Below are 23,457 nucleotides of genomic sequence, written 5' to 3'. Positions count from 1 at the left end.
GTAACTCAAAAGAGCAAACAGTGTGTGTGACAGAAACTGCTTATCACCTAACTTGTTATCCATTCTCTCTCTTTAGTAGAAGAACTCCAGTTTTATTCCACACAGCCCGTAAGAACCTATTTCTTAGCCTCCCTTGCAGCTAGGTGAGAGCATGTGAATAAATTCTGGGCAGTGCAGCTGAAGCAAATGTGTTGTGTTACTTCAAGGAAACACCCATAAGAATGAGCTGGCACAAGTCCTTTGCTACCGTCCTCTTTCCTCCCTCTTGATGACTGCATAAGAGTGTGATGACTGGAATTCTTACAGCTCTGGGCCATGATGTCACAAACTAAGGATGGCTCAGCAGCCAGATAATAGAAGCCTGAGTCTTAACAATGTGGAGACACTTAACTCTGAATTTAGTTTAAATTAAAAAGTAAGGGGCTGGCGCCATAGCTCAGTGGTTAAGTTTGCACGTTCCAGTTCAGTGGCCCGGGGTTCACGGGTTCAGATCCTGGGTGTGGACATGGCACCGCTTGGCAAGCCATGCTGTGGTAGGCATCCCATAAAGGAGAGGAAGATGGGCACAAATGTTAGCTCAGGGCCAGTCTTCCTCAGCAAAAAGAGGAGGACTGGCAGCAGATGTTAGGGCTAATCTTCCTCAAAAAAAAAAGTAATAAGTCCATGTCTTACTTAAGTAACAATTACTTTGGGTTGTGTTGTCACATGTGAGTGACACTAATCCTAACTGCACAAATTCAAAGTAGAGTATAAAACCACGATCACTAAATGGAAATAAGATGGGTAGAGAGGAATCTTAACAACAACAAAAAGGTAAATATAAAATATATATATTATTTAAATGTTTATTATAGACTCAATTGCTACTTAATTTAGTTTTATATTCACTGTCATATATTTATAAATAGAGTCTAATTGTTCTACAAAGCTTGCTATAATCGAAGAAAAAAAAAAGAAAGCCGTTTCACAATCCCTTTTCCATTTCCTGTTCCATAAAGGCAATAATTTTCAAAACTTTCCAGTAAATTCTTGTATTTTTAATCAAATATATCTAAATAGTATGCATATATTCTCTCTCTTCATCTCTATTTCTGTCTTCGTCTATCTCTCTCTCTTTCTTTCTGTCTCTCTTCTCTCTCTTCTTTAGTCAGATCTAATCTTTTGGCCTCTCATTTTGGAAGATGAAAGTCTGGCTCTCCTTCACCCTCACGCTCCACAAAATATCCAGACACATTTCATCTACCTAATCTATTTGTATCTTAAATTTGGTTAGATCAATATTCAATGTGCACATTAAGATGGCTATGTCAAGGCTAGTCGCATCTGAACCACGTGCTCACGCATTGTTATGATTGCTTTTCCTTTCCTCCACATTTTATTTTTCCTAGAGATGGTAATTTTCTTGTTTTATATAGTTATTTTGTTTTCTATGTACTTAATATCAATTCTACACTAATGTCCCCTCAGTGTTATAAAATTCCTCGTGATATTGTCACTCATTCTCTTCAATCAAGTCCGTGTTTTTTGATGAAATGAATGGAGCTTCTTGGTTTGCTGCAATCTGGCCAGGGTGCTCTGGAGACAGGTTGATCACATGCCACCTTTGGCTGTATATGTGTCATCTTACCTCTTTCTAGTGTTGGGTTCTAGTTCCAAAACTGCTTGAGTCTCTCTCTCTGGGCTATTGCAACTTTTAATGAGGACTGTTCCTCATTTGCTTCCTGAAGAAGGTGTATAAGAGATAGTTTGTCAAGATCTTGCATGTCTGAAAATGATCTTCATTCCATTTCATGTTTAATTGACTTTTTGAAAAGCGACTGGGTAAAGCATTTTAATTACAAATGAGATTCTCGTAAAAGTTTGAAAACATTTGAATTGACTTATGGCTTCCAACTTTGCTGTTGAGAAATCTGAGGCTTCTCTTTTTCTTGAATGTTTCAGTTTCCCTTTTCAGAAACTTTAGGCAGTTCTTCCTCCAGTGTTTTGAAATTTCCTGAATAAATGCCTTGTTGTGGGTCTATATTAATCCATTTTGCACGACTCTGAAATAAATCCTAGCAATTTGGAAATCATCTTTCTTAGGAAATTTCTTTCAGTTAATAGTTAGCTAATATTTGTATTTTATCACTCAGTTTAGAATTATCATTTGGAAGTAAAGCCTCCCCTATAAGTCCTCTGATTTTCTTATCTTTTCTCTTCTGTTTTCTAATTATTCTTTCGGTCTAAGGCTCCGTCTTCACTTTTCTCCTTAATATTGAGCTTTTCTTTTCTTCCTTCATCTATTTAATTTCCAAGAGCTTCTTTTTTGTTTCTAGGATGGTCCTTTTTCTCCATCTTGTTACAATTTCAGGGATTCAATACCATTCTTTATCTTTTTGATGGCATTAGTGATGGTGTATTTTAAATTTTCTTCTTCCTCTATAGTCTCTTTTTCTTTCAATTGAATTTTTTCTCTTTGTCTGTTTGCATCTCTGATTTTCATTTTACATGCCTTCCTCAACTCAGCGATCTTGGCTATTCATTCATATTCAAGTTTGTATAGGCTCCTTTTGTACTGATTACCTTTATTATAGCAGGACTTGACTTGTCCATCTCGTTAAGAAACTCCCGACTTCACTATCTGTAAGTCTTTTTTAGAGGATTGGTCAGGTTTCCAAAAGGAGATTTCTGCAACCTTCTGCTTGTGGGGAGAGTGGAGAAAGATATATATATTTGGCTCCCAGCCCTCGGGATCCTAGTAAGGGAATAAAATAGTGGGATTTCAATATTTATTATTAAACTCTTATTTAAACATAAGCTTATGTCACACTAATCCAAAGAAGGACTGGGGCTTACCTTTCGGGAGCAGGGTGAACAGCACATTGTGAGGGACTGAAACTTGGAGGGCGCCATTGCTACCCAGCACAATTGCAGATTTTAAAATTTACAGATTTGCCAATAATGGTGCTTTGGAAAAGCTGATGTCCAGATACCAAGAAGATCACATATATTAGTAATTCTGAAATCACAGGAATTCATTCAAGATTAATATGACAAAGCCCTGACTTTGGACAACAAGAAAAAGCTTCAGTTTGTCAGATCAGGAATAGGATCAGGATTTAATGTGGATAGAGTGGGAAAGGGGTCTGGTTTTGGACAAATAGTGCAACTCTGAAGGTGCCAGCCTCTCCCCCCTCAGGTTCAACAAGCAGAAGAGACAACAAAATTCTCAGATTTTCTGATTCCTCTATTTCCCTTCCATATTAAGTATTGATCTTTCAACACAGAACTAAAGGTAGTTATGTGAAGGAAAGGACATTTCAGGTTAATCATCTAATTATATAAAGTGCATTTTTGGCTGCTATCTATATACTACATTTCCTTGATTCTAAAACACCTTCAGCTATAAAATACACTATTGATTTAATAATAGTTTTTAGAGAAAAACAATTTCTACTACATTACATGATTACATACTGATTGAAAGATGCATCTCAATTTCAGAAACTAAAATAGGAAAACTTTGACATCCTATCCTTGAGAAACACAGAACAAAGCTTCTACTTCTCTGCACTTGCAATTCAAGCATATCTTCAAATAGAAATTGACACATATGATTTCACCTCCATAAATAGTACTGTAAACATTGCCTCTAAGAAAGGGCGCTGTCAACTCCTCATAGAATTGGCCTGTTCAAATAAGAAGCACAGGATCTTTTGCTTGTCTAAGAACTAAAAACAACTACAGAAGCAACTTAAAGACTTTGTTCTGAGATATGCAAATGTTATTTTATTTTTTTCCAATTGGAAAATATGTAAATATATTTGTCTTGTGCTGATCTTAAATATCAGTAAATTTTTCTCCAATTGTCTCTATAATTATTCGGAAGTTTGGTATTTCAAATAAGGCACTGAATTTGGAAACATGACAAGGAGCTCTCCCAGCTGGAAGACTCTCATGCGAGGTCAGCCTTGTGCACTTATCAATGATATTAGGGTCACTGAGTGGGTGGATGGCAGGCATAAATTCATAGCTTTACAATATCATATACAGCTGAATGCATAGAAGTGTTCTATAAATACCTGCCTTGGATTTAAATATCTATCCCCAGGAAGCACTCTGAATGAAGGGGTGGAAGAAAATTCCTGAATATTATTGTTCCCATCACCATTCTTGAGTTTCTCTCTTCATTATACAGTGATGAGTATGGCAGCCACAGCCCCATTTTTAATGATTACCTGAGAAATGTGAACGCTTTAGCCATTTGCCAAATCATAGTCTATTATGGAATAAAATGAGATCTTTCTAAAAACCATCAATTCTGTTGCTTTAAATAAGCGAAGAAATCTATATGGAGCATTTTGTTTTGTTTTATCTTAATTTTCCTGAAAAAGGAGAGACTATGTGAAGCTAGGATACACGTAAAGTATTCTCTGTTTCTCTGTTCCATGCTTTAGGAACACTATCCATTAATTACACAGTAGAGTGATCAAGAGAAAATGGAATAGCAGTACCTGATCAGCATGATTTGCTTGGGTATGTCTTTCATTCTCTGGCTTTCATTGTTCAGATCCAGAGTCAGTCATTTGTTAGCAACTCATACATATCTTCAAAGGCAATGCTGAACAAGAAAGGGGTAATATCACTCTCTGTCTCTCACTGCAATTACTTTTCTTATATGCAGCCCAGGCACAGGATGGAGTAATTACAAGATAACATGTCATTTCATAACCAACTATATCTATTTTTGCATGAATCCATTATATCTTTTTTCATTATAAGAGTTAGATGTGAAAACAATTCATTTCTTGCAGAAACCAGTGTAACTACTTTTCCTATCCACTCAGTGCTAGACTAGAAGTTATTTCAAGAGCAAACAGATGCTGGAATAGAGACTATGGAATTCATAGCAGCAGCCCCCATAATATCTGGTGCTTTCAAGAGTGCTTTTTTATAACACATATTTTTTTCCTACTATATTTTTCTCCTCACTTATTTTTGGACTCAGTCCATCATTAGTTCCATCCTCACCCTTTTTGATATGGTTTCCTTTAACAGATGCATTAATTCAAATATACATTCATTTATTCATTCAGTCAACAGCTATTTATTCCACACCTACTTTGTGCAAGACTTTGCTTTAGGCACTGAAGACACCAAAGATAAGATCCCTGCCCTCATGTATTGTATTCTGGTGGACAAAGACAGAAAATTTAAAAAATAAGATGTAATAAGATCATAGTTAGGGAAGGAGAAATACAGCTTCCAAGAAACCTGTAACAAAAGGACCTCACCTTGTCAGAGAGATAGGAAATGAAAGGATTCTTCCCTAAGGTGATAGCAGTGCTGGTCTCCTTTGCTGGTGCCTACAAGGGGACTTATTTATGTGGAAGACCCATGTCTTCTCACAGAATTACTAGTTTTGGAGAGAATCCAGACAACAGCAGGAGAGAATATCCTTTAGTGTATATTCCTGGATTCACCCAAGAACTGTTGAGTTAGAGTTCTTACATCATTACACCATTAGCTGCTTCACTCAACATAACATGGGTTACTGGTTACAATAACCCTCAGATAATGCCTATAGGTTTGTTTCAAATATTTGGTGGGATACTAATCAGAGATCTAAATTGAAAACAGCGGAAACACACTCTGGGCAATTTAAGTTGTATGTATGTAACATAAATCAATTTGGAGAGCCAGATAAACAGGCTTGGAGTCTGCACGGGCAAAAACATTGCCTCAACCCTCACTGCAGAACTGACCCAGTAAAGACATGACTGTCACCAGCAAAGATGGTCAGAAACTTCAGGCTGCACCTCCCACTCCATGACATAGACACAGGATCCCATGACGGACTTCACTGCTATTGCTGACCCAACAAATTGGATGTAGCTGCAACCTCTGCTATCACCTTCTGCCCAAAGTGAGTTCTACAAGGAACTTATTTTATCCTTCACTATCTCCCCAAATAGAATCTGGGTGTGTGGACCTGATTTTCAGACACTTGATTGCTTGTTTGTGTTTTAATTGCAAGCTAGGCTGAGAAAGTGAGGCCGGCATGTCCGCCTGTAGCATGGAAAGTAGACTGTACATTAAAAGGTGAGAATAGCCCCAAATAATGAGGGTTAGACCTGGGAAGCCAAGAAGAATGGTAAATTTCCTCTAGAGTTAACTCTTTCATCTCCCCACTACCCCATTCTTTCTACCTTTAGACTTAAAAAATATTCCAGCTAGCATGATTCAACTGTCTCGCATAATGCATGAAAATATGTTCTTATTCCTTCCCAAAAGGGTCAATTCAACAGCAATCTGTGACTGTATCTAGCTCCAAATTCAGGAACTCTCAGTGAGGTCATGACTTCACATAAGAATATAATAAGCTCTCAAGAAGAGGCTGTGATATGTGATCCAAAATATAAACGTTACAACCAACTTTTTCCAGAATGTCATATGGTTGCAATCGTACAGTACGTAGCCTTTTTTCAGATTGGCTTCTTTCACTTAGTAATACGAATTTAAGTTTCCTCCATGTCTTTTCATGGCTTGATTGCTCATTTCTTTGTCAGGAGGTGTCACAGTTTATTTATTCATTCACCTACTGAAAGACATCTTGGTTGCTTCCATGTTTTGGCAATTGTGAATAAAGCTGCAGGGCTTTGTGTTGGCATAAAATTTCAACATCTTTAATTGAATATCAAGGAAAAAAGTTGCTGGATTATGTGGTAAGGATCTGTTTACTTTTGTAAGAAACTGCCAAACTGTCTCCCATAGTGGCTATACTGTTCTGAATTCCCACCAGCAATGAATGAGAGTTCCTGTTGCTCCACATCCTCACCAGCGTTTGGTATTGTCAGTGTTTTAAATGTTGGCCATTCCACTAGGTGTGTAGCAGTATCTCATTATTATTTTAATTTGCATTTCTCTGATGACATTTTATGTGGAGCATCTTTTCATATGTTTAACTGCCATCTGTATATCTTCTTTGGTAAGGTGTCAATTAAGGCGAGTTTAGGAAACTTGGGGCCAGCCTATACATTACGTATTTTTCTAGGAGTCAAGTGGGAACATGGGATATATGAAGAATCATCTTCCCTAATATGTAACCTGGACCTAAGTGAAGGGAGCACCCTAGATATAGATTTTATAAAGAGAGTGGTTCTATCATTTTAGAATCATATCATATAACCAGAGTTAAAGGCAGCTTTTAGAATAAGTTACTCCAACTCCTCATTGAGGAAGAAAACAAATATCCCCTCTTCGCCAACTCCAGTTCATGGTCACCTTGCCTCTGCTTGACTAGCTCTAAAAACGGAAAAACTCACAGCCTCCAGAGGAAGTCCATACTATTTTTTTAAGGAAATTCTACTCGTGAGAAAGCTCTCCCTAATGCTGAACCCAAGTCTCTCTGTGTCTTAAGCTAGATTCCAAGAAATAGACTTCAAGATGGAGATTTGTGTACAGATTTACGGCAAGGTGCCCCCTAAACCAACACCTCTGGGGAAGTGCAAGAAGTAGGATTGTTTGGAGGGGGGAGTTCAATTGTGGTTGCAGAAGCCCTAAGCTGATCCTTTGTGGAGTTTGAGCTGGCCCTTTTAAGTTGCCCTGCTTTGAGTAAAGGAAGGTAGTAGAGTTCCACTCTCCCTCATCAGACAGCTATTAGATTTCGGCTGTCCCCAGGGAGGGGACATGCTCTTGGATGAGAAGTCTCTCTTCAGCTGAGGATAATTATTAAGGAACCACCACCACTCTCAGCCGCTGAAGTGTTGCCTCACTTCTGAAGAGGCTATCTAAGCTTAATATTCATTACTACCTATAACTTCTCTCTGTTGTTCCTTGTCTGCCTTTCAGAGCCAATGAAGCTCAATTCCTCTTCCACATAGGCTAAGAATATTAGGGCACACATTTTTACCATTCACAAGTCCCTTAATTTCTCTCATTTATAATGTTTGTAATCACATACAGTCATACGCCACATAACAACATTTCAGTCAATGACGGACCACAAATGTGATGGTGATCCCATAAGATTAATACCGTATAGCCTAGTTGTAGTAGGCTATACCATCTAGATGTGTGTAAGTACTCTCTTTGATGTTCACACAGTAATGAAATCGCCTAATGGCACATTTCTTAGAACATATCCCCATGTAACATGACTGCACGGTGTATATTGACATGGTTCCTCTTAAAGTACAAAACATAGAACTGAAGGAATAACATGGATGTGTTCTCAATGCATAGTGTACAGTGAGATGACGATTATCCACATGGTTTTGGTATTTTAATTCATCCTAAAATTGCACTACTTTTTTGAAACTTTCACCACATCATTGACTAACACTAGTGATAGTCAGTGAATACCCATCAATTTTTCTCATATATTGCTATTTTCCTTTATTCCTTTGTTCTGTTCTTCTACAGATAGTTTTATTGCACCCGTGAGCAGAAACTCACATATTGCCGAGAGATTCCACCTGGCATTATTTTAAAACATATAAATTTTCTAAAGATATTGTCTTATTCTCTACCCATAGTACCTATGCTAGAACAGAGTAGGTGCTCAATCAAGGTTTTTTGAATGACTAAGGGAGTTTATTTTCTAACTGACATGTAAATTTCTTTAATTAAATCTAAACTCAAATAAAAACCCTAGGAGTTCTTAGTCACATGAAATGTGGCCTTTCTATTGTTACTCGCATGCTTTCTATCAGTGATTTGATGAAATGTAATGAAGACAAGAGAGCCAGAGAGTCTCCTGATTCTGGCCTTATTTGTTTCAATTCCCTTGAACTTTCTTGTGTGTAAGAAAGCAGCTTTGTTAACAGACTCTCTTGTGATTTCGAAGAGTGATGAGAAAATTCCAAACCAACTCTTCACTTTTAATTTAATTATATTGATGGAACCTTACACGGAGGATAACACCAGCTATCAATCAACTTTACCTACTTCTGTGCTCTGGAAAAACTCATCTCAGCTCTTTTTTTTCCCACTTCTATCACTGTCTTCCTTTTGTGATTAAGCTAAGATTAACTATCTTTCCAAAGGGAAGTCAGTATTCTGTTCAAATTCATTTTTGGTGGCCAAAGCAATTGGATGCATTTTCCCCATGATGTAGCTCACCATTCACTAAGTTTTCATTTGTATTGTTCTCCTCACAATTGGAACATATTTGCGATCAATATCCTCTTTATGAGGGATGATTACTTCCTGGACCAGGGCCATCACGTAGAAAATTTCAAGGAAAAGGGATACGAAATAGTTTGCACCAGGCCAAGTCAATGGACCAGTCAATTCCTTACACTCTAATTCAGCCTGAACATCTGTTTTAATTACAACACAAAATTTGGTTATTGATGTAAACTTCACATATAATTATAACCCCATATAATTCAGAGTTATTACAGTGTGATGCTAAGAAAGGTAGGAAAGTGGCAATTGCTATTCAGGTAGTAGCCTTGTGTTTTAGAAATTCCATGTAGTCGAAGTAATTACTTGAAATTCCTTGTAAACTAAAGCCACATTTTTCACAGCACAAAAGAAGGGCAAGAACTTAAAATTTTTCTAATAACCTATTGCTATGTGAATGTTAAATTTGATAAAATGCAAGCTTTTTTCCAACCTGAAAAAAACAATGTGCTGAGTGCTTTATTTGCAATAGTTTGTTTAAACTTATGTGTTAGGAATTATCCTCACTTTACAAATAAGGGAACTGAGACACAGTGAAGTCAAGTAAATGGTCCAAGTTCACAGAGCTGGTGAATGTATTCTCTAGATTTGAGCCCAGGAAGCCTGATGCCAAGTCCATGTTCTACTGCTTCTCTGAAGAAGGAATTCTCTGCACACTATAGATGAATGCACACCCTCTCTTGGCTAATTTTCCTCATTGTTAAAGTAAATTTATTTTTTGCTTTTTGGTTTTTTTGGGGGGTTTTTTGAGGAAGATTAGCCCTGAGCTAACATCCACGACCAATCCTCCTCTTTTTGCTAAGGAATATTGACCCTGAGCTAACATCTGTATCCATCTTCCTCCATTTTATATGTGGGATGCTGCCACAGCATGGCTTGATGTGCAGTGTGTAGGTCTGCACCCTGGATCCAAACTGGCAACCCTGGGTCACCAAAGTAGAGGGTGCAAACTTAACTGCTATACCACTGGGCCAACCCCAAAATGTTTTTATTTTATAAATTTCATAATCCACTTTTGCTTTTCTATATAGTATCACAACCCTTGGTATTAAGTCAGTCAATGTTTAACTTAATGTTGTTATCTGTCAGTATTCCACCATGGAATGATAAACTTTAATGAAATAACATATTATTTTGGAAATTCTAGTGGGTAAGCATGTTCAAAGTCTCCAGGTACAATCAGGAGTCCAATATGTGTCATCAATTTTGTAACTTTGCTGTATCACTTGATAAGTCTAGATTTTAGAATTTCAGGCCTTAAAATAAGGCAGGCAAACTAAGTACAAAACTTTCATTTCTGAATAATTGAAACTTATCATTGTACCTTTACCACAATCATCACAACCATCATCTGTGCCATTTATTGAGCACATGCTACATGATTTGCAAATATTGTCTCATTTAATCCTCGCAATTCTATGAGTGGGTGTTATCTTCAGTTGAGGGGACTGAAGTTGAGGAGGGTTAAAGTAACTCTCCCCAAATCCCACAAGTCACAAATCCCCAATCAGTCTGAAGGAGCGGGGGGAGCCTGGGTAGAACCTGGTTTATCTGACTCTGAAATTCACATACCTTCACAACAGAATGGCTCATTATAGGATTTAGACAAATAAAGTGATAGATAAATTCTCTTGACAACTGGATCAGTGTTTCTGTAAGTCAGGGTCCAGAAAGAAGACAGAAATTAGACCAGTCATATAAACAGGTAAAACCTAAATAAAGAATTATTAACTGCATATAAAGTTGCTGCTTACGTAACTGAAAGGATAAAAAGAGAAATGTAAGGTATCTTGGAGGTAGCAACTGCAGGAAGCAGCAAATACTGCTATGGTCAAGAGAACAAAAGGAGGGAACAGAGAAGAGATTGGACTTATTAAAATGTAGAAAGGAGGCCCCATATAGCTGAAACTCAGAACTCTGAAGAGAAAGCATTGCCTCCCTGGTGCTGGTTTCTATGGAGTGGGGAAAAATGAGGCTGGTTTCCAGAATGTTAAAAAAAGCCCTGCAGACTAGATTTAGTGATTGCTGCGGGAAGGATCTGTTGTTCCTGCAGTGAAGAAGCACTGCTGATGTGTGACATTCACAGAAATCCCACAGGAAACAGACAGGAAGAAGCAAGTCCCATCTCCCTCCTCCAGCCTTGCAGCTGCCTGACTGTGCTTATGAGCAGAGCCTTACCTTGAGGCAACAAGTAAAGCAGAGACGTGGAGTGAAGAACCCCAGCTCTAACCTCAGACAGCAGAGAATAGAAGGTGAGTTTGGAGCTGAAATACAACAACTTCATAACTGGTACCATGGGAAAATTAATTATGGATATCATCTGCACTCCCAGGTCTGTGGCACTTTAGAATCAGACACCCAGGTGTCTATGGGAGGAATTTTGTGCTCAAATTAGAGTGATATGGGATTTTTTTTAACTAAATTTTCCTTTTTTGCTTTTTTTCTCTACCTCTACTTTTCATCCCTCTAATACCTTAATTACATCCCTTCCCATCCTGATCTGTTACCACCTGGAATAGCAAACTACAGTTCATGAGAAGTGGGTAGTAAAGCAAAGATTCAAAAATACAAAAAGGAGAAGGGGATTGTGAAAAAATATTCTTCTACCTAGTAAATCCAGACTTTATGATTCCACAAAACAACTTGTATATTTGAGATAAAATATTAGATGACTTCTATTTTAACATTCGTAATGGAAGTTAGAGAGAAAAATGGTCCACATGCATTCGGGGACTATTCTTATACTCTCCCCAATACATGAAGTAGACAGCAAAATAAATTATTTGTGTTGTCACAATTGCATTGGTTTCATAAATATTTTATTATTAAACTCCATTTTCTCATACAATATCCCTGTTGATGAAATTATTTTTGCCTTTAACAATAGAATGTGGCAGGTATACAATGTAGGATAAATAATCAGTGTGAAATTTTATGCTTCCTTTATGAGAACTCTGCCAGAGCCAAAGCACATGGATCAAATTTGTGTCATACCCTCTAACTGATGCTGGGATATAGTTCTGAAAGCAAATATAATAAATACATATTTATTAAGTTCCTACCATGTGCCAGGATCTAAACATTGGGAATACAAAAAAGGAATAATGCAAATAGGCATCTAGATATGAATGAAATTAAAGGAATTATGGAAAAATATTATGTACAACTCTCTGCCAATAGATTTTAATATCAAGTGGGAATGGAAATATTTAGGATAACATAAATGTAATTATTTAAAAGTAACTTCAAAAGCTAAATTATTATTAATCATAAAAGAATCAGAATTTGTCAAAGAATGAAACTCAAAATAGGTGGCAACAAAAAATGGTTTAACAATCATGTTCTAGTTCATTTTTAAGGTCATAGAGCCTGACTAAATTAAGAGATATAATTATATTTCATGGGAAAATAGGATAGAAATATTTAAAGCTAGCCCAAATTAACACATAAATATACCATATACCTATTTTTTATTCCAACATTGGAATAGCAATCATAGTTTCTGCTCCTTTGTCCTTCAACGTGGAGGGAATAAACATTAGTTTAACATTCTTGTTATCAATTCTCCACCTCACTTATCCGTGGAAGGAGGAGTACATTTTCTGATGAGTGAGTTTAGCCTAGGGAAATAGGCATGAAAAGCCCCCACATATTCCCTTTCTCCTTCTTTGTAATCTGTTTGCCTTAAGAGTAGGCTATCTGATATGTTTTCTGCAATAAGCTAAACAGCATACTTGCAACAAACCTTGGGGCACCTGTGGTCTTCCAGCACCACCAATGACAGGCTAGGCAAGTCTGGTTCTGGGACCTACATTTAGGAAACCCATTATTTTATAACATCTAAGTCATATCTTTCCATCTAGCCTTTAACTGTGATAAAGGTTATATTTTTAACTTTATCTGCTTAATGTGTTTTCCCTATTAGCGATAATATTTATAGAATTTCATCAAAACCCAACACTTTCTAATACCTGTTACTTTGAAGCTGAAGTTGATCTTAACATTCCTCTGGAAGAATAAATATATCAACTAAGTACCCACTAAAGTTAAGAAAAATTAAAAAGAAAGGTGAATATGGGTGCTTTTCCCCTTCAGTTATTAAAATATATCATAAAGTTCCTGTAAATAAAATGTGTTACTACCAAATGATCTGACCTGTCACATCAGGTCTCCCAGGTGGTATCCAACTCTTGAAAAATATTAGATAGAGGATGAACATTCTATATGCAATTTTCTTTTGCTTCCTTTATTAATCCCTAGGCTAACATTATAAAAGTAATTATTCTGAAGTCCACTTTTAATTGTTACCAAGAGAAGAGACAATAATGCTAGAAGAGCAAGAAGTCATTTCTTAGTTTTTTCTGAGGCCATCAAGTGAATGTAGGATATCAAAAGACTGTGCATCACGTTGTCGGAAATCATCCTTTCTTTGCCCACTGTATTCCCCAATACTATCATAAAATGAACATTTTACCTTCTGTGGTAGCAGGTCCACATTCTTAGGGCCTGAATATTTGAATTTCACTTTCCTTTAATGCTGTTTATATATGCACATATCATTTGCCTAAGTCCCAGTACGTTAGAGACTAACTGCATGTCACACGGAACCCGGTGCACTATGCTTCCAGGAGTCTTACCTTCAAAAGTTAAAGGTACAGTTGCTCTTTGAGTCCTGAAATCCACTTCAAGAAATGAACTATGAGCACAAGCCTATGTCATTGAGAAGGTTCAAGCAAGTTTACTCAAGGCAGGAATGTATTTCAGAATAGAAAATGCTGTACAATGAATCATAGGTGGTGACTAAATTGAAATACACAATTGAGGTTTCAGAATAGAGTAGAAAAAATACCCCTAGGTTATTCAACTTTTAAGAACAGGTTGTAGTATTACGTTTCCCTCACCTCATCCTTGGAATCAGGGTTGATGAGAACATGACTGAAATGTGACTAAATGTTGAAATCCTACAACTTGGTTAAATTTTGGATCTCAAGCCTAAAATTGTATGTAGCCTTTGAAAGAACAAAGAAATCCTAAAATTTTTAACATATATTCTGACATATTGTAATAATGGAGTTATATATTTAATAAAATTTGTATATATTTATAGTTCCACGCAAAATTAGCCAAAGAATAACAGAATAAATTCATACAATTCAATGGACCTACCAAGAGACAAAACGCAAGTAAACGACACTAGAGTGAATTTACTGAGGCAGATGATTATACAATATTATTCCACAGAGCTAATGTTGAAATGGATGCTTTTTCATTGGAATGTTTACTCCTCAAACACATATATTAATGGCAAGAAGAAAAAGAAAATTACCAAGCAAAATACACTTCAATATAATGACAACTCCCTAAATATCCTGATTTTATGAAGAAAAGAAATCTTATTCCTCTCTTAATCTTCTTAGTCTTCTCAAGTTGCAGTAACAAAATACCATAAACTGGGTGGTTTAAACAACAGAAATTTATTTCTCACAGTTGGGAAGTACAAGATCAAGGCACTGGCAGCTTCAGTTTCTGGGGAGAGCTCTCTTCCGGCTTGCAGATGGCTGTCGCCTTACTGTGTTTTCACGTCTTTTCTTTCCTTTCCTTTTGTTTTTTTTTTGAGGAAGATTAGACCTGAGCTAACTGCTGCCAATCCTCCTCTTTTTGCTGAGGAAGACTGGCCCTGAGCTAACATCCATGCCCATCTTCCTCCGCTTTATATGTGGGACGCCTACCACAGCATGGCTGCTGAAGCAGAACATGCACACTTAACTGCTGTGCCACTGGGCCGGCCCCTCACTTGTCTTTTCTTATAAGGGCAATAATCCCCTTTGAGGGATTCACTCTCTTGACCTAATTACCTCCCAGAGGCCCCATCACCAAATACCATCACACTGTGGGGCTAGGATTTCAACACATGAATTTTGGGGAAACACAATTTAGTCCATAGCACCCTCAGTTACTTTGCAGTTAATAAATTGTTATAATTTATATGAAAGCATATGGAAGTAAAAAAAATTGTAAATTAACATTCATATTGTATGCTGGAATAAACACTAAAGTATGAAAATTAAATAAATAATATTTTGATTTATTATAAATCTGGGATTTTTTAACTCAAAACTTTCTAGCGATATAGCTACCCATATTCAGGAAATTACTGAGAAAGAGAATTTTTCCTAACTAAAATCTCAAAATGCATTTTTAAATTAAAAAAATATATGACTCTATTATAGATTTATTTTCAGTGTCAGAACTGGTCTTTTATTTCCATTCCATGCACACACATCAGTTACTCCAAGCCATACTTGGAAAACACAAACCTTTAAGAATCCTTTAAAACACTATATACACCTGTAACTACAACAGCTCTCCGTTAGTTTTTCTAAATACATCCTCTTCCTGTCTCCTACCCTTTTCTGTTATGATAAGACCTATTAGTTAATCCAATTCTGTATAATGCAGTGATATTTTCCTTTCTGCATCTTACCAAGCCAGAAATCTAGCTGTTTCCCAAGAAAAATCTTCTTGGGAAAAACTGGAAAGAATTGTGAAGTCCCAGAGAAGCTGCTAAGGGGAAACTCTCCACGTGTTGATGGCATCTCTGTCCACACATGGAGCCGATGCTCTCTGTCCTTTGTTAGAAGACCAATAGAGAACATCATTGTGGCAGAGGTGGCTAGTTGCTTTCCCAATATCCATTCTCTGCCTCTTCATGAGTCAAAAAATCTAGATTTTATTGTAGGTGAAGGATCAGGATCTTTTTTTAATTTTACTTTTTTTCTCTAATCCTGTGCGGGTCACTTCCTTTGTAAAATATAGTTAATATGTTGTGCGACTTTCAAATTCCAATCAAGTTTCTGATCACTTGCTCTCAATTTCTCTATTTACCTCTTCACAGAAGAAAAACCAACATGTTATGTACCAGTGTTCATCCAGGGAGCATACTTTAAGTAGTACTGTATTACACGATTCCATGTCCTAACCTCTTACAGTTAGTTGTAATCAATGAAGTATAAGGGAAGTTATAAGGTGGGACTTCAAAGAAATTTCCTTAAAAGGAGTATAGACAACTTGCATGTGCTCTTCTTGCCCTCCCCCTTTCCCACTTCCTGCCTGCAATGTAGGCCTGATGGCCAGACTTCCATTGCACCATTGTGCTAGGGAAGAGAAGCTAAGTATAGTGGATGAGTAAGATAGAAGGAGCCTGAGGCTCTGAAAAGACTGTGAAACTCTCATATGTATTCTAGATTCCTAGACACTGAACTCTGTGAGAGGTTTCCAACTTCTACCCTGTTCAGGCCGCTGTTGTTTCTAATATTTGTCACTAGCTGCAAAACATTATTTCTATTTCATATTGACCACTGCTTCAGTCCTGGTGGTCTAGTAGTTAAGATTTGGCACTCTCACCACCAGCCCCAGGTTTGTTTCCTGGTCAGGGAGCCACACCACCCATCTGTTGGTTGTCATATTGTGGCAGCTGTGTGTTGCTGAAAGCTATGCCATCGGTATCTCAAATACCAGCAGGGTCACCCATGGTGGACAGATTCCAGCGCACTAGGGAGAAAATTTCTGAAAAAATTGGCCATGAAAACCCTATAAATTGCAGTAGGGCATTGTCTGATATAGCACCAGAAGGTGAGAGGGTTGGCGCAGAAGAATGGGTGCCATTCCACTCTGTTGTACACATGGTCACTAGGAGTCGAAATTGACTCAATGGCACCAACAACAAATTGACACCTACACTTTAACAATCTGGAAGATAAAGCAAAATGAGACTAGAAATTCCTCTTGAAGAGAATAGAAAATTTAGAGCAATTCACTGAAGCTCCAAACCCAGATTAAAAGGCCTGAGGGTTTCATCAAGCTGATTAATTAACAAGTCAGAGCAGTGAGGAGTGTTGACTACTCCCACACTCCTCATGTGGGCTAAGTAACGGGAAGCAGAGGTATTCGCCTTTCTATTAAATAATTGGTTCTGTAACTGAAGAGATAAGGAAGAACTATAGAAAGCCACACACATTCCAGGAGAAAAACAACCAGAAAAGCCATCTAGATAGCATCCCCTATCCCATAATCCACCTATAGGATACAAAACACAAAAAAGATAGATGGTTAGGACAACTCAAATGTAAAGATTAGCAGTTAGCCTTGAATCACCAAACGTTTCAAGAAAACCAATTCCTTGAAAGAAAGGTACCTAATCAATACAGAAACCAAACCCAAGAAAAATATTTTATGAGCAAATAGAACTTGAAAATTAGAAAAATATAATTAAATCTATATATTCAAGAGAATATCACATTAAAAAAAGTAACTAGAAATCATGAGATTTTTAAATGTAATTTAAAATTAACTGAACTTTCAGTAAAGTATCCTTTCACTTATTTAACAAATATTTCTTGAGCTTCTACTTCTCAGTTCCAGGTCCTGTTTCAGGTCATCTGTTATAATTGGGAACAAGACAGCACAGAGCTTGGTTTGTACTGTTTGTATAACTTTATTTCATGTGGTGGAGACACAATGAATAAAAGATGTCTCTGCCACTGTCTTTTCTTTGAAAACCACTTTAGAAAAAATAAAGAGAAAAGAAAAATACACAGAGAAGGAAACTGAATCTTCAATAAAACTAGGAAATAGAAACAAACATAAAGCAACATCTATGAGAAAAGGCTGTCTAATGCAGGAAAATTGGACCTGGTTAATGGAGATGTTCGAGAGCAGACCTATGCCTTGCAAGGTTTCAGGAAATACACATTTGTCAAAAGTAGATAGTACTTTCCACAAAAACAAACCCATCATCCCAGGAGGTATAGGTGAGCGTTTCCTATCAGCATGCCTCTGGGCCCACTTGAAATCTTGAAATGGGAGAGAAAATGGGATAAAAGTGAAAATATAATATGCTATCTTTGCAAGAAGCAGGCCATTAGAGTGATAGCTCAAAGAGGAAAAGTAAGTGGGAATCAGTTCTTAGTATATTATCTTAGTTACATGAACACCTCTTGCTACATCCAGTGGTCTGTTCTTGATCTTCATTTTGCTGGGCATTTCGACTGCATTTGAGAAAACAGACTAATCATTCGCTGTTGAAATCCTTTCTTCCTTTGGCTCTGGAACATCAAACAGCCTTCATTTCAATCCCACTTCATTTCAATCCCACTTCATTTGTAACTCCTTCTGAGCTATCTCCTCCCTTCCTCTCCCTAGTTCCTAAATATTGGATTGCCATGTGCCTAATCCATAATTCTTTTATTTTGTCTATTGATACTCCTCCCTAAGTGATGTCCTCTATTCCTACAATTAGTGCTATGTATGTGCTGATAACTCCAAAGTTTATCTGCAGCCCTCGCATCTCCCCAAGAATTTGATTAATAATGTACTCCCTGCTTAACGAGTCTACTTGACCGTCCAACAATCAGTTAAAATTAAGCATGACCAATGTCCAAAAATGAATTCCTAATTCTCAATCTTTTCAATACGCACATATCCCTTAGGAAAAAACCCAGAAAGAAGTAAGGTAAAAATAAAATGTCCCACTGATTCATACAATTGCTCAGGATAAAAACATAGCTGTCATTCCTGAGTACAATCTATCTTCCATATTCTTACCAATAAGCAAAGGTAGAAGATTAAAATAAGATGAGCCCAGAACAAGTTGTGCTGCTAGAAAACAAATGTGTGATTTAAATAAAAAAGGATGGCAGCTTGTTCAGGAGTCGACCTGAAGGAGTTCATAAAGGGCAAAGCTTGAACAATTTGATCAACGAAATAAATACTGATGATATTGGATTTGAACTCATAGTTCCATCTATGGATGCCAAAATTAGGTGGAAGTTTGAAGAAAAATATGAGTTGAATAGCCTCAAACTATTTCCCCTAAGATATATTTCTTTACTACAAAGGTTAATTTAGTAATTTATAGTCAAGGAACTCAGACACCATCACAACCAACTAATCAAGTTTTATATCCCAAGGAATAAGAATATCATATCAACCTCACAAACTCTTTGATAAGATGCACTGAGAAGGATGAAAATTGGTTTTTGTGATATTCTTGTCAAAACGGCGCAAATTCATCTCATTCCAATCATGAGAAAATATCAGATAAATCCAAACTGAAAGACAGTCTATAAAATAATGGATAATTCTTCAAAAGTTTCTAGATCGTGAAAGAAAAGGAAAGATTGAGGAACTACTTATTGAAACTTGGGGAACACTAAGGAGATATAAAAAATAAATGCAACATTACACACCTATCAGAATGTACAAAATCCAGAATACTGACAACACCAAATGTTGGCAAGGACGTGGAGCAACAGGAACTCTCATTTATTGCTGGTGGGAATGCAAAACGCTACAGCCACTTTGGAAAAAAGTTTGGCAATTTCTTACAAAACTGAACATACTCTTATCATACGATCCAGCAATCATGCTCCTTAGTGTTTACTCAAATGAACTGAAAATATCTCCGTGCAGATGTTTATAGCAACTATATTCATAATTTCCAAAACATGGAAGTAACCAAGATGTCCTTCAGTACTTAAATGGACTAATAAATTGTAGTACATCCAGACAATGGAATGCTATTTAGCATTAAAGAGACATGAGCTATCAAACTATGAAAAGATATGGAAGAAGTTTAAATACATATTATTCAGTGAAAGAAGCCAATCTGAAAAAATTACATAATGTGTGAGTCCAATATGACATTACAGAACAGGCAAAACCATGGAGATGGTAAAGAGATTAGTGGTTGCCAGAAGTTAAGGGGGAAATAGAAATGAATAGCCAGAGCGTACAGGATTATTAGGGCAGTAAAGCTACTCTGTACAATACATCATTATACATTTGTCAAAACCCAAAGAATAGACCAGGAGTGAACCCTAATGTAAACTATGGACTTTGGGTGATAACAATGTGTCAGCGTAGGTTCATGGATTGTAACAAATGTACCACTCTAATGTGAGATGTTGATGATGGGGGAGGTTATGCACATGTGGGGACAGGGGGCATATGAGAACTTTGTACTTTCCACAGAATTTTGTGGTGAACCTAAAACTACGCTAAAAAATAAAATTTACTAATTAAAAAAAAACTAAATGCAACACAGTATCCTAGATAGGCTTCTGGAACAGAAAAAGGACATTAGTGGAAAAAATGGTAAAATTTGAATAAGAAACGTTAATTTTCTGGTTTGACTATATTACGTTATGTATGATGTTAACAGAAGTGGATGCTGGGTGAGTAGTAAACAAACACTCTCCGTATAACATTTGCAACCTTTCTAAAAGTTTAAAATTAGTTCAAAACAAGAGTTTTGCCAAAACACGGACAAACTGGTATGGAAAATTTGTAAGATCTGTGAAGAACTGAAATCTACACTTTTTAACATTAAATTTCTCTGCGACTTGTTTTAAAGATAAAATTATCTGATGAAAGAATTAAAAATTACCATGTATGATACCTTTGTTTTCTGACTCCTTATGGGCTCTCATTTTTCATCTCATGGTGGAGGATGACATAGAAACCAGGGCAGAGTCTTAATTCCTTCTGGGTAGGAAATGGACCAGAGTTCAAATAAGGACCAGTCATATTTCTTCCTGCAATTGCAACTCTTCATTCTCGTTCTGAAAAGAGAGACTAAGAAAGTGGACTTTTTGCTTGAGCTTGAAATGAGAAAAGGAATTGGAATCCTGAAACCCCTCTGCTCTTCCATCCAAACTCCTGTTAACCAGCCCCTCTGCTAAGAAAAGGGCTCGGATATGGAGTAGAAAGAAGTTTAAGGAAAAGCTAAAGGATTTTTAAAAAATAATAGTGTATATCTAAATTCAATAGTGAAAGTGAATTGAATAAATATTCTTTTAGGGAACATCCATTGCTAACCATTTTGTCAATCCATTTTTTCGAAAAAACAAATCCTAGAAAGGAAGTTGACAGTTATTTTCTACATATTTTTACACCCATATGCGGAATTTTTGAAAACATCAAGTATAAAGAGTACTAGATTCCAAAGAGAGTTCAAAAGAAAATCGCAAAATATATATATATTTAAATCCAAAGCTAATCAGTCCAATAGTCTTTATGACAACAGAAGTTATTAATGCCATGGGAGAATATAAAACTATCTAGAAAGAGTATATAGAATAATAAAGGGAGTTGACTTAGAAAAACACTTCTGCTGTATCAATGGTAAACTGACATGTCATTATTTATGAAATCACAAGTGGACAGGGACAATGAACAGACTCATCATGATTCAAAGACAAAAATACCCCAAATTCAGTTTTTTTCAAATTCTTCTCTCAAGCTTCTCTCCTGGGATATAAAAAAGAAAATCCTTCTTCTTTTACCAAATCCTTTCCCATTCTAGATGATGCGGATGGAAAACAGCCGCCAGAGTAAGAGGCAGTTTCGCTATTTGCCTGCTTGCTAGAGAAGAAATTCCCTTAGAGACCCATGTAATTGCATTTGCCACGAAAATAGGTGTTGCGGAACTTTTCATGTATAAACAGTGCAAGTTGAAACAGTGTTCAAGAGCAAAATTTAGACCTATCAATTTGAAGATTCTTTCTTGAAGAAGTGGTCCAATCTATACTTTTGCATTTAGTAAAACACTGCTTGAAGTGGAAATCAATTCCTGAGTTAATTTAAACTTAAAGCTGTCTAAGTACCCTGGAGTCTCAGAGCTCCTTAAAGCATTTTGTGACAAGATTCCATTAGGGACAAAAATATACTTATGAAACTCAAAGGTTACATATTGAATTTATATATATCATATAATAGAGCATACTCTGCACATAATATAGTGATGTGAATAAAATTTAGCAGGCTTTCCTAATGATTTCACATCAGTCAGCTATTTGATTCAAGAAATGAAGTATTAGCAATTTACTGCAAGCTGCCAGGATGGTTGTCAGCCTCACTATTTCTAGTTTCATCCTCTCTCCCCTCAGAGGTTTCCACACTCTTAAAATTCTATTTTCCAAATACAAACCCAATTTTTAAAAAAACGTATAAAGAAATATATAAATAGCAACCAACGATCATTTTGGTAGTGTTCCCCCACTCCTAGCCTCCCATAAAAGAGAGTTTGTTACAAGCTTTAGGGGAAGTTTTTGAAATCAAGGAGAGAACGTGCCAGTCCTCAGGAGGAACTAGAGCTTGAAACTAGCAAGTGTCTGGGTCTCTCTCTCTGCTTCGGGGTCATTTAACTTCACTTCCATCTACGTTTCTGATTCATGGGTTCTCCAATGGTCCAAACCCAGCTTCTTTATATTCCCAATACTTACTGAGGTGTCTGACAGTATTCTCTATTTTCTGAGCCCCAGTTTCATATTCCTAGAGAGAAGATCCAATTTTTTTACATTAGCTCAATTCCTTAACCCAGAGAGAGGATTCTGAGGGGCACACAGGATCACAAAGGCCCACTCCTAAAAAATAAAGGAGGGAGAAACACTATTTATCTAACTCAACATCAGTACAAAAGACAAAACAGAACTGGGGAGCAATATTTTGAATTAATGTACATGCCAAAACAAAGCATCAACAAATTAAGTCCAACAATACATGTAAAAGAAACAGATAAGACATCGTGTCCAACTGGGGTTTATCTCAGGAATGCAAAGCTGTTTTGACATTTAGAAGCCATGAGTGAAATTTACTATACTAACAGAATAAGGAAAAAATTACACAATCATCTCAATAGATGGGAAAAAAGCCCTTGGTAAAATTTAACAGTCATTGACTATTTTTTTAAAAAGTCTTAGCAAGTTAGAAATACATCTGCGATATGATAAAGAGTATCTATGAAAAACATATTGCTAGAGTTATACATAATGGCAAAATATTGACAATTTCCCTCTAAGAGAATGGAGCATGGATGTCTGATCTCACTTCTTTCATTTAATGTTAGGTTGATGGCCCTATCTAATGCAATTAGGTAACAAAAAATAAAATAAAAATTATAAAGATTGAAAAGAAAGAAATTAAATGACTTGTGGTTGATAATTTTATGTATCAATTTGACTGGGCCATAGCATCCAGATATTAATCAAATATTATTCTGTATATTTCTGTGAAACTGCTTTTCTGGATAAGATTAAGGTTTGAATTGGCGGACTCTGAGTACAGCAAATTGCTCTTTATAATGTGAGTGGGCCTCATCAAATCAGTTGAAGGCTTTAATGGAACGAACAGTGACCTCTCCTGAGCAAGGAGGAATTCTGCTAGCAGACTGATTTTGGACTTCAGCTGCAAATCTTCCCGGAGTCTCCAGCCTGCTGGCCTACCTCATCC

At 36.6% G+C, this 23,457-nt stretch overlaps 2 long non-coding RNA genes across 2 annotated transcripts in view; one reads left to right on the top strand and one right to left on the bottom strand.

Annotated features, from left to right (window-relative positions):
- Positions 1 to 1,418: 1,418 nt before the first annotated feature.
- Positions 1,419 to 4,620, bottom strand: LOC138916074 (uncharacterized). Its single transcript, XR_011422724.1, has 3 exons — positions 4,494 to 4,620; positions 2,836 to 2,998; positions 1,419 to 2,734 (listed from the first exon to the last, which is right to left on the bottom strand). It is a non-coding gene; the product is annotated as an uncharacterized lncRNA (long non-coding RNA).
- A 6,456-nt stretch (positions 4,621 to 11,076) lies between these two features.
- Positions 11,077 to 23,457, top strand: part of LOC138916071 (uncharacterized) — a 73,360-nt gene continuing 60,979 nt past the window's right edge. Inside the window, exon 1 of the long non-coding RNA XR_011422719.1 lies at positions 11,077 to 11,420. This is a non-coding gene — a long non-coding RNA (uncharacterized lncRNA). The remainder of the gene's footprint in view (positions 11,421 to 23,457) is intronic.

The sequence above is a fragment of the Equus caballus genome, chromosome 1 (genome assembly GCF_041296265.1).
Source record: "Equus caballus isolate H_3958 breed thoroughbred chromosome 1, TB-T2T, whole genome shotgun sequence".
Lineage (NCBI taxonomy): Eukaryota > Metazoa > Chordata > Mammalia > Perissodactyla > Equidae > Equus > Equus caballus.
This window is presented reverse-complemented; position numbering and strand designations above follow the sequence as displayed.